Here is a 12,500-nt window from a genome sequence, read left to right on the forward strand (position 1 = left end):
CGGTTCGACGTCTCGGGTCAATCGGATCCTCCCGAACACTACATTTCCCAACGGCGGAACCGCGGGATTCAGTGCTGGGCTAATTCCTGTTCGCTCGCCGCTACTAAGGAAATCCTTGTTAGTTTCTTTTCCTCCGCTTAGTAATATGCTTAAATTCAGCGGGTGATCTCGCCTACTCTGAGGTCGCTTCAACGTCACGACGCGAAACGAAAATTCGTTCGTGTCGTGTTTTGCGTAGACTCGTAGAAAACGAAAGCTCGGAAAGATTCGGTGCGAGAGAAGGTGGTGTGTGTGTGTGTATTTCTCTGTGCGAAAATCGCCTCAAAGAGAAAAAAAATTCGAATAGAAGGAGAACACTCTCTATTCGATATACAATATATATGTATGTATGTATGTACGAGCGTTTTATGCATCTCGCCAAAGTGCCAAACTTCGTTCGTCGTATCATGTTCGAGCTAAGACTCACGCAAGACATCCGTGTAACGATCGTCCGGTTTTTAACGTCCGTCCTCTTTTTCTCCTACAGCCGTTTCTCTTCTCTCGACGATTCCAGCGGTTCCCGGTACGGGAACTCACGCAAGTGAAAAAGCGAGCGAGACGTACCGTCGGGTGGGTGTGTGTGTTCGGGGACTGGACGACCGGCGCGACGTTAGGATGCGCGGTCCAGCGATAGACGACGAAGAGGCATGGGATGACCAACACTCTCTTTTCTCTATTCTCGAAGCGTCGAATTGCCATAAAAAAAAAATCACACGCGCGCACGACATAGTCGTACGCGCGTGTATACCTCGTCTCTCTCAAAGTTTTTTTCTCGAGCCTCGCCAAAGGGGATCGTCTTCTTCCTCGTCTACGATCTCTCCGACGACGACGACCGTACGAACAACTTCGTAACGGACTCACATGCGCATCTTCCTCGGGTACAGAAACGCTGCGGAAAACACCTCGAGCTTGTAGTTACAGCAGCACCCGTGTATAGCCGATCTTAGACACACGCTAGTTCGCACACGCGTTACATAATAATATGTAAGATTTCCGACGAACGTGGCTTTTCGGGAGCCAGGCGCGCGGGCAGAGAGATACACGACGACGGGGAAAATTCGTCCCGATACGAGTACGTGTACTCTCCGATCTCCGCGCGACGCTGGGGATCATACCTCCCTAAGTCGTCAGAGCGCTCGAAGAAATCTCGCGTGTGCGTTCCCGGATCTACGGCTGATACTTTCGGGGCTTGTAAAAAAGCACAGAGCGTGTAAAACGCAACGACGACCCATCGATGCGACGGTCCTCGTTGTTGTCAGTCGCTTTCGCGAAGAGACGGAGTGGGCATTCGATCCCTGGGGCTGTACGAGAGTCTTAAGAAAAGACGGTAGATTATGGCAAAGTTTCGCACGCCATCGAGTTTAGGTTTTTTTTTTGGTTCTCTCTTCTCTCCTCTCTCGACCGAGTTCCCATATTTGCTTTCTCTCTCAGTCTCGCCAAATATAATATTCTTTTAAGACGACGTCGGGGGCGCGGACCTTCGTGCGTCGAACACCGGCAAACGTAGCATATATCGCCTGATATGAAAAAAAAATCGGTCACGAGGAGAACACTACGAGTATATACGTTCGATAACCGATACACGAAGCGGTGCATAAGCGGGCGGTCGCCCTCGTAAGGACGACTCACGACGCCGCGAGCACTCACGCAGGTCCGTGACCGGTTCTCTCCGCTCTTATTCGTATCCCTTCGTATACCTTCGTCCGACTCTGAAACGTTCTCTTATAATTTTTAAGAAGAACGACGGCGGGTTGTCAAGGCAAGAAGGGACAGAGAGAGACAGAGGTAGAGTTTCGTAGTCTCCCGTGAACACGATAGATTATATATCGAGCATGCGTACGACTTGCACGGTCTCTGCACGACCGCGACGAACGCCGACGAGCGTCCAACAATCGCTCGTACGTCGCGTATGTTCTCTCCGTCCGCTCTTATTCGTATCCTCGTTCTTGTACCTTCGTCCGACTCTGAAACGTTCTCTTATATAAAGAAGAACGACGGCGGGTTGTTAAGGCAAGAAGGGACAGAGAGAGACAGATACGGAGAGTAACGATACGCAACGCAAGCAGTCTTAGGTTTACGTGAGCAACCCTCAGCCAGGCGTGGTCCAGGAATTGTATCCGTGGACCGCAATGTGCGTTCGAAATGTCGATGTTCATGTGTCCTGCAGTTCACACGTTGACGCGCAATTAGCTGCGTTCTTCATCGACCCACGAGCCAAGTGATCCACCGTTCAGGGTAATCTTTTATAAATTTACAACAGTTCAATACTCAAATGTACTCTTCTCGGTTCTAGCGAAGCCGAGTTCCGTCACGTTCGACCAACGGGAATCGAACGCGCAGAAGTCGCCATAGGATTGACGACACAAAAACGTTCGAAAAAAAAAGAAAACGACGAACGCGCGAAGATACGCGCGTTCGCCGGCCGGGCGTAAAGTACATTATGATATATAACAACCATCGAGATCGAAGCTCCGTTCGTCAGGAAACGACGGGGATATATACACCCGATTCTGAATCCTCTGTACAGCACACGATCTCGCGAACGAGTAAGCACGGTGGCTAGCCCATGTTATATATGTGTTTGATTCTACTCTCTCGTCCAATTATTCAAGAAACAGCGCGCGTGCATCTCTCCATCGTTCGGGTGATAGTAAAGATTCGATGGGATTCGCGCGGCCGTCCGCCTCGAGCGGTCTTTCGTCCCAATATCCAGAAGCAGAGTTTGAAAAACTCTAGCGACGGCACGGGTGTCCGACTCACGACATCGAGGTTTCGAAGCCGGCGATCCCCTCCGAACGGATGGCGACCACGCGACCGACTGAAAGCATGAAAAATCGACGAAAGATAGAACACATCTCCGTTCGGGTGGTGTTTTTTCTTTAAAAAAAAAAAAAAAAACAAAAATTCGATGGGACTCGCAGCCATCGTCCTCGCGCGGTCTTTCGTCCCGATATCCAGAAGCAGAGTTTGAAAAACTCTAGCGACGGCACGGGTGTCCGACTCACGACAACGAGGATAGACAGCCGGTCCCCTCCGAACGGGTTATGCGATGATAAACTCGATGAAACTTTAGTCTCGTTCAGGTAGTGTGTGTCTTGTAAATCAAAAATTCGATGGGACACGCATCCATCGTCCTCGCGCGGTCTTTCGTCCCAACATCCAGAAGCAGAGTTTGAAAAACTCTAGCGACGGCACGGGTGTCCGACTCACGACAACGAGGATAGACAGCCGGTCCCCTCTGAACGGTATATTATATATGAGATGATAGACGACAAACTGGATGAAACTTTAAGTCTCGTTCAGGTAGTGTGTAAATCAAAAATTCGATGGGACTCGCATCCGTCGTCCTCGCGCGGTCTTTCGTCCCGATATCCAGAAGCAGAGTTTGAAAAACTCTAGCGACGGCACGGGTGTCCGACTCACGACAACGAGGAAAGACAGCCGGTCCCCTCTGAACGGTATATTATATGAAACTTTAAGTCTCGTTCAGGTAGTGTGTAAGTCAAAAATTCGATGGGACTCGCATCCGTCGTCCTCGCGCGGTCTTTCGTCCCGATATCCAGAAGCAGAGTTTGAAAAACTCTAGCGACGGCACGGGTGTCCGACTCACGACAACGAGGATAGACAGCCGGTCCCCTCTGAACGGTATATTATATATGCGATGATAGACGACAAACTGGATGAAACTTTAAGTCTCGTTCAGGTAGTGTGTAAATAAAAAATTCGATGGGACTCGCATCCGTCGTCCTCGCGCGGTCTTTCGTCCCGATATCCAGAAGCAGAGTTTGAAAAACTCTAGCGACGGCACGGGTGTCCGACTCACGACAACGAGGAAAGACAGCCGGTCCCCTCTGAACGGTATATTATATGAAACTTTAAGTCTCGTTCAGGTAGTGTGTAAGTCAAAAATTCGATGGGACTCGCATCCGTCGTCCTCGCGCGGTCTTTCGTCCCGATATCCAGAAGCAGAGTTTGAAAAACTCTAGCGACGGCACGGGTGTCCGACTCACGACAACGAGGATAGACAGCCGGTCCCCTCTGAACGGTATATAATATGAAACTTTAAGTCTCGTTCAGGTAGTGTGTAAGTCAAAAATTCGATGGGACTCGCATCCGTCGTCCTCGCGCGGTCTTTCGTCCCGATATCCAGAAGCAGAGTTTGAAAAACTCTAGCGACGGCACGGGTGTCCGACTCACGACAACGAGGATAGACAGCCGGTCCCCTCTGAACGGTATATAATATACATTATGCGACGGTAGACGATCAACTAGACGAAACTTTAGTCTCGTTCAGGTGGTGTAAAAAAAATTCGATGGGATACGCACGCACGGCTGTCGTCGTCCTCGAGCGGTCTTTCGTCCCAATATCCAGAAGCAGAGTTTGAAAAACTCTAGCGACGGCACGGGTGTCCGACTCACGACATCGAGGCTTCGAAGCCGGCGGCGTTCCCCTCTGAACGAACTTCGGCTAGACTAGTTACGAATCGTTGCTACACATCGTCTTCATCGTCGTCGTCGTCGACATCGACATCATCATCATATCATCATCATCATCATCATCATCATCATCGGTCATCGTCGCATAGCGGGCCAACATCCACGCGATGCGTCTTCGTTCTAGGTTACCCGATCCACGAGTATGTTACACGTGGTTTCGTTATTTCGAACGAAACGACATACGAAGAGCACACGCCCTTTGGGTAGGAAGCACGTTTCGAGAACGACGAGAGTTTCGATGAAAGAGACGAGAGAAGTCGACGCAGAAGGTATCCATGGATCTTCGAAGAGAACCTTCGAAGATGTATATCGGTATCCTTTCGCTCTGCGCGACTCGCTACAAGTTCTTTCGCTCTCGTCGACTCGTTCTAGACGCTTCGTTCGATCCCAAAGAGGAGTCTTCGATATGTCCCGTTGCTAGGAGGAGAACAAACGCAACACAGACCACGAAACATAGAAGAGAATAGGCGAGCATGATCACTCCGACACGAGGCACTTTAGAGATTTTCTTATTAGTTTGCATGGACTTTTATATTTCGTTTGTACGGTTTCCACGATGCAAATACGAAATACGAGATCGTGACGGCGGGTCTTTCTGTGTACGGCCTCTCGCAGGCGCCACGACTGCATTTCTCTTTACACCTGGTTTCCATCGTAATTTTTTCGTTTGATATCGAGCCTTAACTTTTGTTGGCTCTTTCGAAGCTAGAGTTCCCTTTTATTAGAATTTCATATATATATATATTATATGTTATATGTTTTATTCGGAGACGGCGGGTCTTTCTGTTTACGACCTCACGCAGGCGCCTCGAATAAGTTTCATTCGCATTTCGTTTTTATACTTGTATATATATATCTCTTCATCCCGATGATCGAGAGAGAGTGCCACCTTCTCTTCGTATAATTCCGTAGCTGGAGGGTCGTCTCCTCCTTAAGAATATTTCTATTCGTGCCAACGGAGGTTGCCAAGCTCCCTGGCGTTTTCGTTTGTTAAAGTATATAGCTTGTTAATACGTCGTATATACTTTCGTCGATACAGGAGGAGTACGGCTCCTTACCGACCATTGTGATATATATTTCATAGTTTTTATATGTGTTCAAGTCAAATTCTTTTGGTATCGTATCGTTAATGATCCTTCCGCAGGTTCACCTACGGAAACCTTGTTACGACTTTTACTTCCTCTAAATGATCAAGTTTGGTCATCTTCCCGGTAACATCGGCAATGCTTATCACATTGGCCGCGCACCAGTCCGAAGACCTCACTAAATCATTCAATCGGTAGTAGCGACGGGCGGTGTGTACAAAGGGCAGGGACGTAATCAACGCGAGCTTATGACTCGCGCTTACTGGGAATTCCTCGTTCATGGGGAATAATTGCAAGCCCCAATCCCTAGCACGAAGGAGGTTCAGCGGGTTACCCGGGCCTTTCGGCCAGGGAAAACACGCTGATTCCTTCAGTGTAGCGCGCGTGCGGCCCAGAACATCTAAGGGCATCACAGACCTGTTATTGCTCAATCTCGTGCGGCTAGAAGCCGCCTGTTCCTCTAAGAAGATTTGTTTGTACGTTGGTAGTAAAAACCCACCGACCGAAGCCGGGGGCCTTCGAGATACCATAAGTTACGTCTATTTAGCAGGCTAGAGTCTCGTTCGTTATCGGAATTAACCAGACAAATCGCTCCACCAACTAAGAACGGCCATGCACCACCACCCACCGAATCAAGAAAGAGCTATCAATCTGTCAATCCTTCCGGTGTCCGGGCCTGGTGAGGTTTCCCGTGTTGAGTCAAATTAAGCCGCAGGCTCCACTCCTGGTGGTGCCCTTCCGTCAATTCCTTTAAGTTTCAGCTTTGCAACCATACTTCCCCCGGAACCCAAAAGCTTTGGTTTCCCGGAAGCTGCCCGCCGAGTCATCGGAGGAACTTCGGCGGATCGCTGGCTGGCATCGTTTATGGTTAGAACTAGGGCGGTATCTGATCGCCTTCGAACCTCTAACTTTCGTTCTTGATTAATGAAAACATTTTTGGCAAATGCTTTCGCTTCTGTCCGTCTTGCGACGATCCAAGAATTTCACCTCTAACGTCGCAATACGAATGCCCCCATCTGTCCCTATTAATCATTACCTCGGGGCTCCGAAAACCAACAAAATAGAACCGAGGTCCTATTCCATTATTCCATGCACACAGTATTCAGGCGAAGGTAGCCTGCTTTAAGCACTCTAATTTGTTCAAAGTAAACGTATCGGCCCACCTCGACACTCAGTGAAGAGCACCGCGATGGGATATTAGTTGGACCGCCCGCGAGGAGCTAAGCCCACCGATAGGACGTACCACATAATGCCAGTTAAACACCGCGAGCGGTGAACCGACACTGTGACACACAGATTCAACTACGAGCTTTTTAACCGCAACAACTTTAATATACGCTATTGGAGCTGGAATTACCGCGGCTGCTGGCACCAGACTTGCCCTCCAATTGGTCCTCGTTAAAGGATTTAAAGTGTACTCATTCCGATTACGGGGCCTCGGATGAGTCCCGTATCGTTATTTTTCGTCACTACCTCCCCGTGCCGGGAGTGGGTAATTTGCGCGCCTGCTGCCTTCCTTGGATGTGGTAGCTGTTTCTCAGGCTCCCTCTCCGGAATCGAACCCTGATTCCCCGTTACCCGTTACAACCATGGTAGGCGCAGAACCTACCATCGACAGTTGATAAGGCAGACATTTGAAAGATGCGTCGCCGGTGCTAGATGACCATGCGATCAGCACAAAGTTATTCAGAGTCACCAAAACAAACGATGGACGGACAGACGAGCCATCCGCCACCGATTGGTTTTGATCTAATAAAAGCATTCCTACCATCTCTGGTCGGAATCTGTTTGCATGTATTAGCTCTAGAATTACCACAGTTATCCAAGTAAATGTAGGTATGATCTAAGAAACCATAACTGATTTAATGAGCCATTCGCGGTTTCACCTTAATGCGGCATGTACTGAGACATGCATGGCTTAATCTTTGAGACAAGCATATGACTACTGGCAGGATCAACCAGGGATCTTATTCGTATAACAATTCTTATAAATTTCGTTTAAGTTCTCTTCGTGTCGTAGGTGGGACGTAAGCACCGTACGACGAGACTTTTCGTTCTTAAGATAGATATATCTATAAAATATATCTCCTAGCGACGTTCGAGATACACCCATAGTTCAGTAATAATCTTCGAACGCCGCTCGCAGCCACTTTGTAATTCTCAACTCCACCTCCTCTCTTCTCTCTCTCTCTTTCTCATAGTCTTATATAAAATGTTTAGAATCGTACTTCTAAAGGAACATTTCCATAATGCTGTCTTCGTGTAAAAAGACTTATTAGAATATCTTAGCGGTAAAGCACGTATACGCACCTCACGCTGAACGAACAAGCGCGTATCCCAGTGCGTCGCGCTGGACATACCGTAAGAATATTCTTTCAATCGGTAGAACATTTTCGGCAGAAGACATACTACGCAAAGATAGTACGCTCCTACCGCCTCATCGGATACTTCTGCGAAAGCAGAAGTTTTTATAGAAAGCAGACGGTTATACTCTTTTGAATGAATCGATGCTCAGTTAGTACAAGCACACACGCATCTAACAATTTTTGTTAGAATACGTACACACAGGTCACCAGCTTCCCGACTCAGGGGAACCTTGCCACGATATTTGGTCATTACGTCCAGGACAGCGACCCGCGGCGCAGCAGTGTAGAGAAAAAACCAGAACGAGAACGGAGGAACAGTCGAGAAATAGCGTAAAATACACTAAGACTCGAGGAGCGGTGACTGAATTCTCAACCGAGGCCGTAGAATAGCCACGCGCTCAACGCTGTTCCGACCGAACCGTCCGGCTCGACGTCTCTCTTATAGATACGAAAGCGCCAGCCGGAAGGCCGGCGCCGGCCGGGCTAGCGGCCGCGCGCTTACGGTGCAAAACCTCCGTAGCAACGTACCGTTCGGAAGGGACGCTGGAACTTAGTCTCGCGAACGCTCGATCACTACTATACAAAGCCAATATCCAACCATCGAAATACATTACCAGACGTTTTATTAACATAATAGAAATGCATTTTTACCAAAAAATTAATTTTTTTTTTCACCGAAAAATTGCATCAGTAAACATACTCTTTTATCGAATACGGACAAAAAATAAGTTTATAATCAATTACAATACGTTAAAATAAGTAGAAATATGCAAAAAAATATATACCTTGTAACGTTAATTAACGAAAAAATTAGAAAAATATCCCAGTCGTGTCAGTTCGACGAACGCTAATTTTTTGAAAAAATCGATAAAAATGTTTAATCCCGACGTATTTAATAGAGATAGAACGATTCCCGTAAAAAAATTTATACCTTGTAACGCTTTTTAACGAATAAACTCGAAAAAACTTTTTCGCCCTCGGAATTTTTCTAAGTCCCAACGTACCGGCTCGGAATTTTTCTATGTTCCAACGACCGGTCGTGTCGGTCCAAACGTTTTTATATCCGTCTGCCGACGATATAAACGCTTAATCCCGACGTATTTTATCGAGTTATAACGATTTCTTGAAAAATATTCGTACGTTATAACGCTTTTTAACGAATTAATCGAAAAAGAGTGAAAAAGAGTGTTCGGTCCGAAAATTTTCTAAGTACGAACGACCGGCCGCATAGGTCCGTTTTTAAAAATCGTTCTCGGACGGAAATAAACCATTAATCCCGACGTATTTCGTCGAGTTACGTCGATTTATGCAAAAAAATTCATACCTTGTAACGCTTTTTAACGAATAAACTCGAAAAAACTTTTTCGCGCTCGGAATTTTTCTAAGTCCCAACGTACCGGCTCGGAATTTTTCTATGTTCCAACGACCGGTCGTGTCGGTCCAAACGTTTTTATATCCGTCTGCCGACGATATAAACGCTTAATCCCGACGTATTTTATCGAGTTATAACGATTTCTTGAAAAATATTCGTACGTTATAACGCTTTTTAACGAATTAATCGAAAAAGAGTGTTCGGTCCGAAAATTTTCTAAGTACGAACGACCGGCCGCATAGGTCCGTTTTTAAAAATCGTTCTCGGACGGAAATAAACCATTAATCCCGACGTATTTCGTCGAGTTACGTCGATTTATGCAAAAAAATTCATACCTTGTAACGCTTTTTAACGAATAAACTCGAAAAAACTTTTTCGCGCTCGGAATTTTTCTAAGTCCCAACGTACCGGCTCGGAATTTTTCTATGTTCCAACGACCGGTCGTGTCGGTCCAAACGTTTTTATATCCGTCTGCCGACGATATAAACGCTTAATCCCGACGTATTTTATCGAGTTATAACGATTTCTTGAAAAATATTCGTACGTTATAACGCTTTTTAACGAATTAATCGAAAAAGAGTGTTCGGTCCGAAAATTTTCTAAGTACGAACGACCGGCCGCATAGGTCCGTTTTTAAAAATCGTTCTCGGACGGAAATAAACCATTAATCCCGACGTATTTCGTCGAGTTACGTCGATTTATGCAAAAAAATTCATACCTTGTAACGCTTTTTAACGAATAAACTCGAAAAAACTTTTTCGCGCTCGGAATTTTTCTAAGTCCCAACGTACCGGCTCGGAATTTTTCTATGTTCCAACGACCGGTCGTGTCGGTCCAAACGTTTTTATATCCGTCTGCCGACGATATAAACGCTTAATCCCGACGTATTTTATCGAGTTATAACGATTTCTTGAAAAATATTCGTACGTTATAACGCTTTTTAACGAATTAATCGAAAAAGAGTGTTCGGTCCGAAAATTTTCTAAGTACGAACGACCGGCCGCATAGGTCCGTTTTTAAAAATCGTTCTCGGACGGAAATAAACCATTAATCCCGACGTATTTCGTCGAGTTACGTCGATTTATGCAAAAAAATTCATACCTTGTAACGCTTTTTAACGAATAAACTCGAAAAAACTTGTTTCGCGCTCGGAATTTTTCTAAGTCCCAACGTACCGGCTCGGAATTTTTCTATGTTCCAACGACCGGTCGTGTCGGTCCAAACGTTTTTATATCCGTCTGCCGACGATATAAACGCTTAATCCCGACGTATTTTATCGAGTTATAACGATTTCTTGAAAAATATTCGTACGTTATAACGCTTTTTAACGAATTAATCGAAAAGAGTGTTCGGTCCGAAAATTTCTAAGTAGCAACGACCGGCCGCATAGGTCGTTTTTAAAAATCGTTCTCGGACGGAAATAAACCATTAATCCCGACGTATTTCGTCGAGTTACGTCGATTTATGCAAAAAAATTCATACCTTGTAACGCTTTTTAACGAATAAACTCGAAAAAAACTTTTTCGCCCTCGGAATTTTTCTAAGTCCCAACGTACCGGCTCGGAATTTTTCTATGTTCCAACGACCGGTCGTGTCGGTCCAAACGTTTTTATATCCGTCTGCCGACGATATAAACGCTTAATCCCGACGTATTTTATCGAGTTATAACGATTTCTTGAAAAATATTCGTACGTTATAACGCTTTTTAACGAATTAATCGAAAAAGAGTGTTCGGTCCGAAAATTTTCTAAGTACGAACGACCGGCCGCATAGGTCCGTTTTAAAAATCGTTCTCGGACGAAATAAACCATTAATCCCGACGTATTTCGTCGAGTTACGTCGATTTATGCAAAAAAATTCATACCTTGTAACGCTTTTTAACGAATAACTCGAAAAAAACTTTTTCGCCTCGGAATTTTTCTAAGTCCCAACGTACCGGCTCCGGAATTTTTCTATGTTTCCAACGACCGGTCGTGTCGGTCCAAACGTTTTTATATCCGTCTGCCGACGATATAAAGCCTTAATCCCGACGTATTTTATCGAGTTATAACGATTTCTTGAAAAATATTCGTACGTTATAACGCTTTTAACGAATTAATCGAAAAAGAGTGTTCGGTCCGAAAATTTTCCAAGTACGAACGACCGGCCGCATAGGTCCGTTTTTAAAAATCGTTCTCGGACGGAAATAAACCATTAATCCCGACGTATTTCGTCGAGTTACGTCGATTTATGCAAAAAAATTCATACCTTGTAACGCTTTTTAACGAATAAACTCGAAAAAACTTTTTCGCCCTCGAATTTTTCTAAGTCCCAACGTACCGGCTCGGAATTTTTCTATGTTCCAACGACCGGTCGTGTCGGTCCAAACGTTTTTATATCCGTCTGCCGACGATATAAACGCTTAATCCCGACGTATTTTATCGAGTTATAACGATTTCTTGAAAAATATTCGTACGTTATAACACTTTTTAACGAGTTATTTGGAGGGGATCTTTCGGCCTTTTCGTAGCGGTGCGAAAAAATTCTAAGTTCCAACGTCCCAGTCACGTTGGTCCGGAGGATGAAATTTTTCAAAAAAATAAAGTGAAATCGCTACTTTCGACTAGATTTCGTCGAAACGTAACGATTTCACGCAAAATTTCGATACGTTATAACGCTTTTTAGCGAGTTATTTCGAGTTGAACTTTCGGTACTTTCGTAACGGGGCGAAAAAATTCTAAGTTCCAACGTCCCGGTCACGTTGGTCCGGAGGATGAAATTTTTTAAAAAAAATAAAGTGAAATCGCTACTTTCGACTAGATTTCGTCGAAACGTAACGATTTCACGCAAATTTCGATACGTTATAACGCTTTTTAGCGAGTTATTTCGAGTTGAACTTGCGGTACTTTCGTAACGGGGCGAAAAAATTCTAAGTTCCAACGTCCCGGTCAGGTTGGTCCGGAGGACGAAATTTTTAAAAAAATAAAGTGAAATCGCTACTTTCGACTAGATTTCGTCGAAACGTAACGATTTCACGCAAAATTTCGATACGTTATAACGCTTTTTAGCGAGTTATTTCGAGTTGAACTTTCGGTACTTTCGTAACGGGGCGAAAAAATTCTAAGTTCCAACGTCCCGGTCACGTTGGTCCGGAGGATGAAA

General features: G+C 45.4%; 1 long non-coding RNA gene and 3 other non-coding genes across 4 annotated transcripts in view; 1 reads left to right on the forward strand and 3 right to left on the reverse strand.

Annotated features, from left to right (window-relative positions):
* Positions 1-186, reverse strand: part of LOC126877658 (large subunit ribosomal RNA) — a 4,085-nt gene extending 3,899 nt beyond the window's left edge. The window contains exon 1 of the ribosomal RNA XR_007695227.1: positions 1-186. This exon is cut by the window's left edge and continues 3,899 nt beyond it. This is a non-coding gene — a ribosomal RNA (large subunit ribosomal RNA).
* Positions 187-2,122: 1,936 nt separating this feature from the next.
* LOC126877656 (5.8S ribosomal RNA) lies at positions 2,123-2,277 on the reverse strand. Its single transcript, XR_007695224.1, has one exon. It is a non-coding gene; the product is annotated as a 5.8S ribosomal RNA (ribosomal RNA).
* Positions 2,278-2,430: 153 nt separating this feature from the next.
* Positions 2,431-12,500, forward strand: part of LOC126877655 (uncharacterized) — a 38,462-nt gene continuing 28,392 nt past the window's right edge. Inside the window, exon 1 of the long non-coding RNA XR_007695223.1 lies at positions 2,431-4,295. This is a non-coding gene — a long non-coding RNA (uncharacterized LOC126877655). The remainder of the gene's footprint in view (positions 4,296-12,500) is intronic.
* On the reverse strand, positions 5,664-7,586 carry LOC126877664 (small subunit ribosomal RNA). Its single transcript, XR_007695232.1, has one exon. It is a non-coding gene; the product is annotated as a small subunit ribosomal RNA (ribosomal RNA).

This window comes from Bombus huntii, unplaced genomic scaffold (genome assembly GCF_024542735.1).
Source record: "Bombus huntii isolate Logan2020A unplaced genomic scaffold, iyBomHunt1.1 ctg00000205.1, whole genome shotgun sequence".
NCBI classification, from domain to species: Eukaryota; Metazoa; Arthropoda; class Insecta; order Hymenoptera; family Apidae; genus Bombus; species Bombus huntii.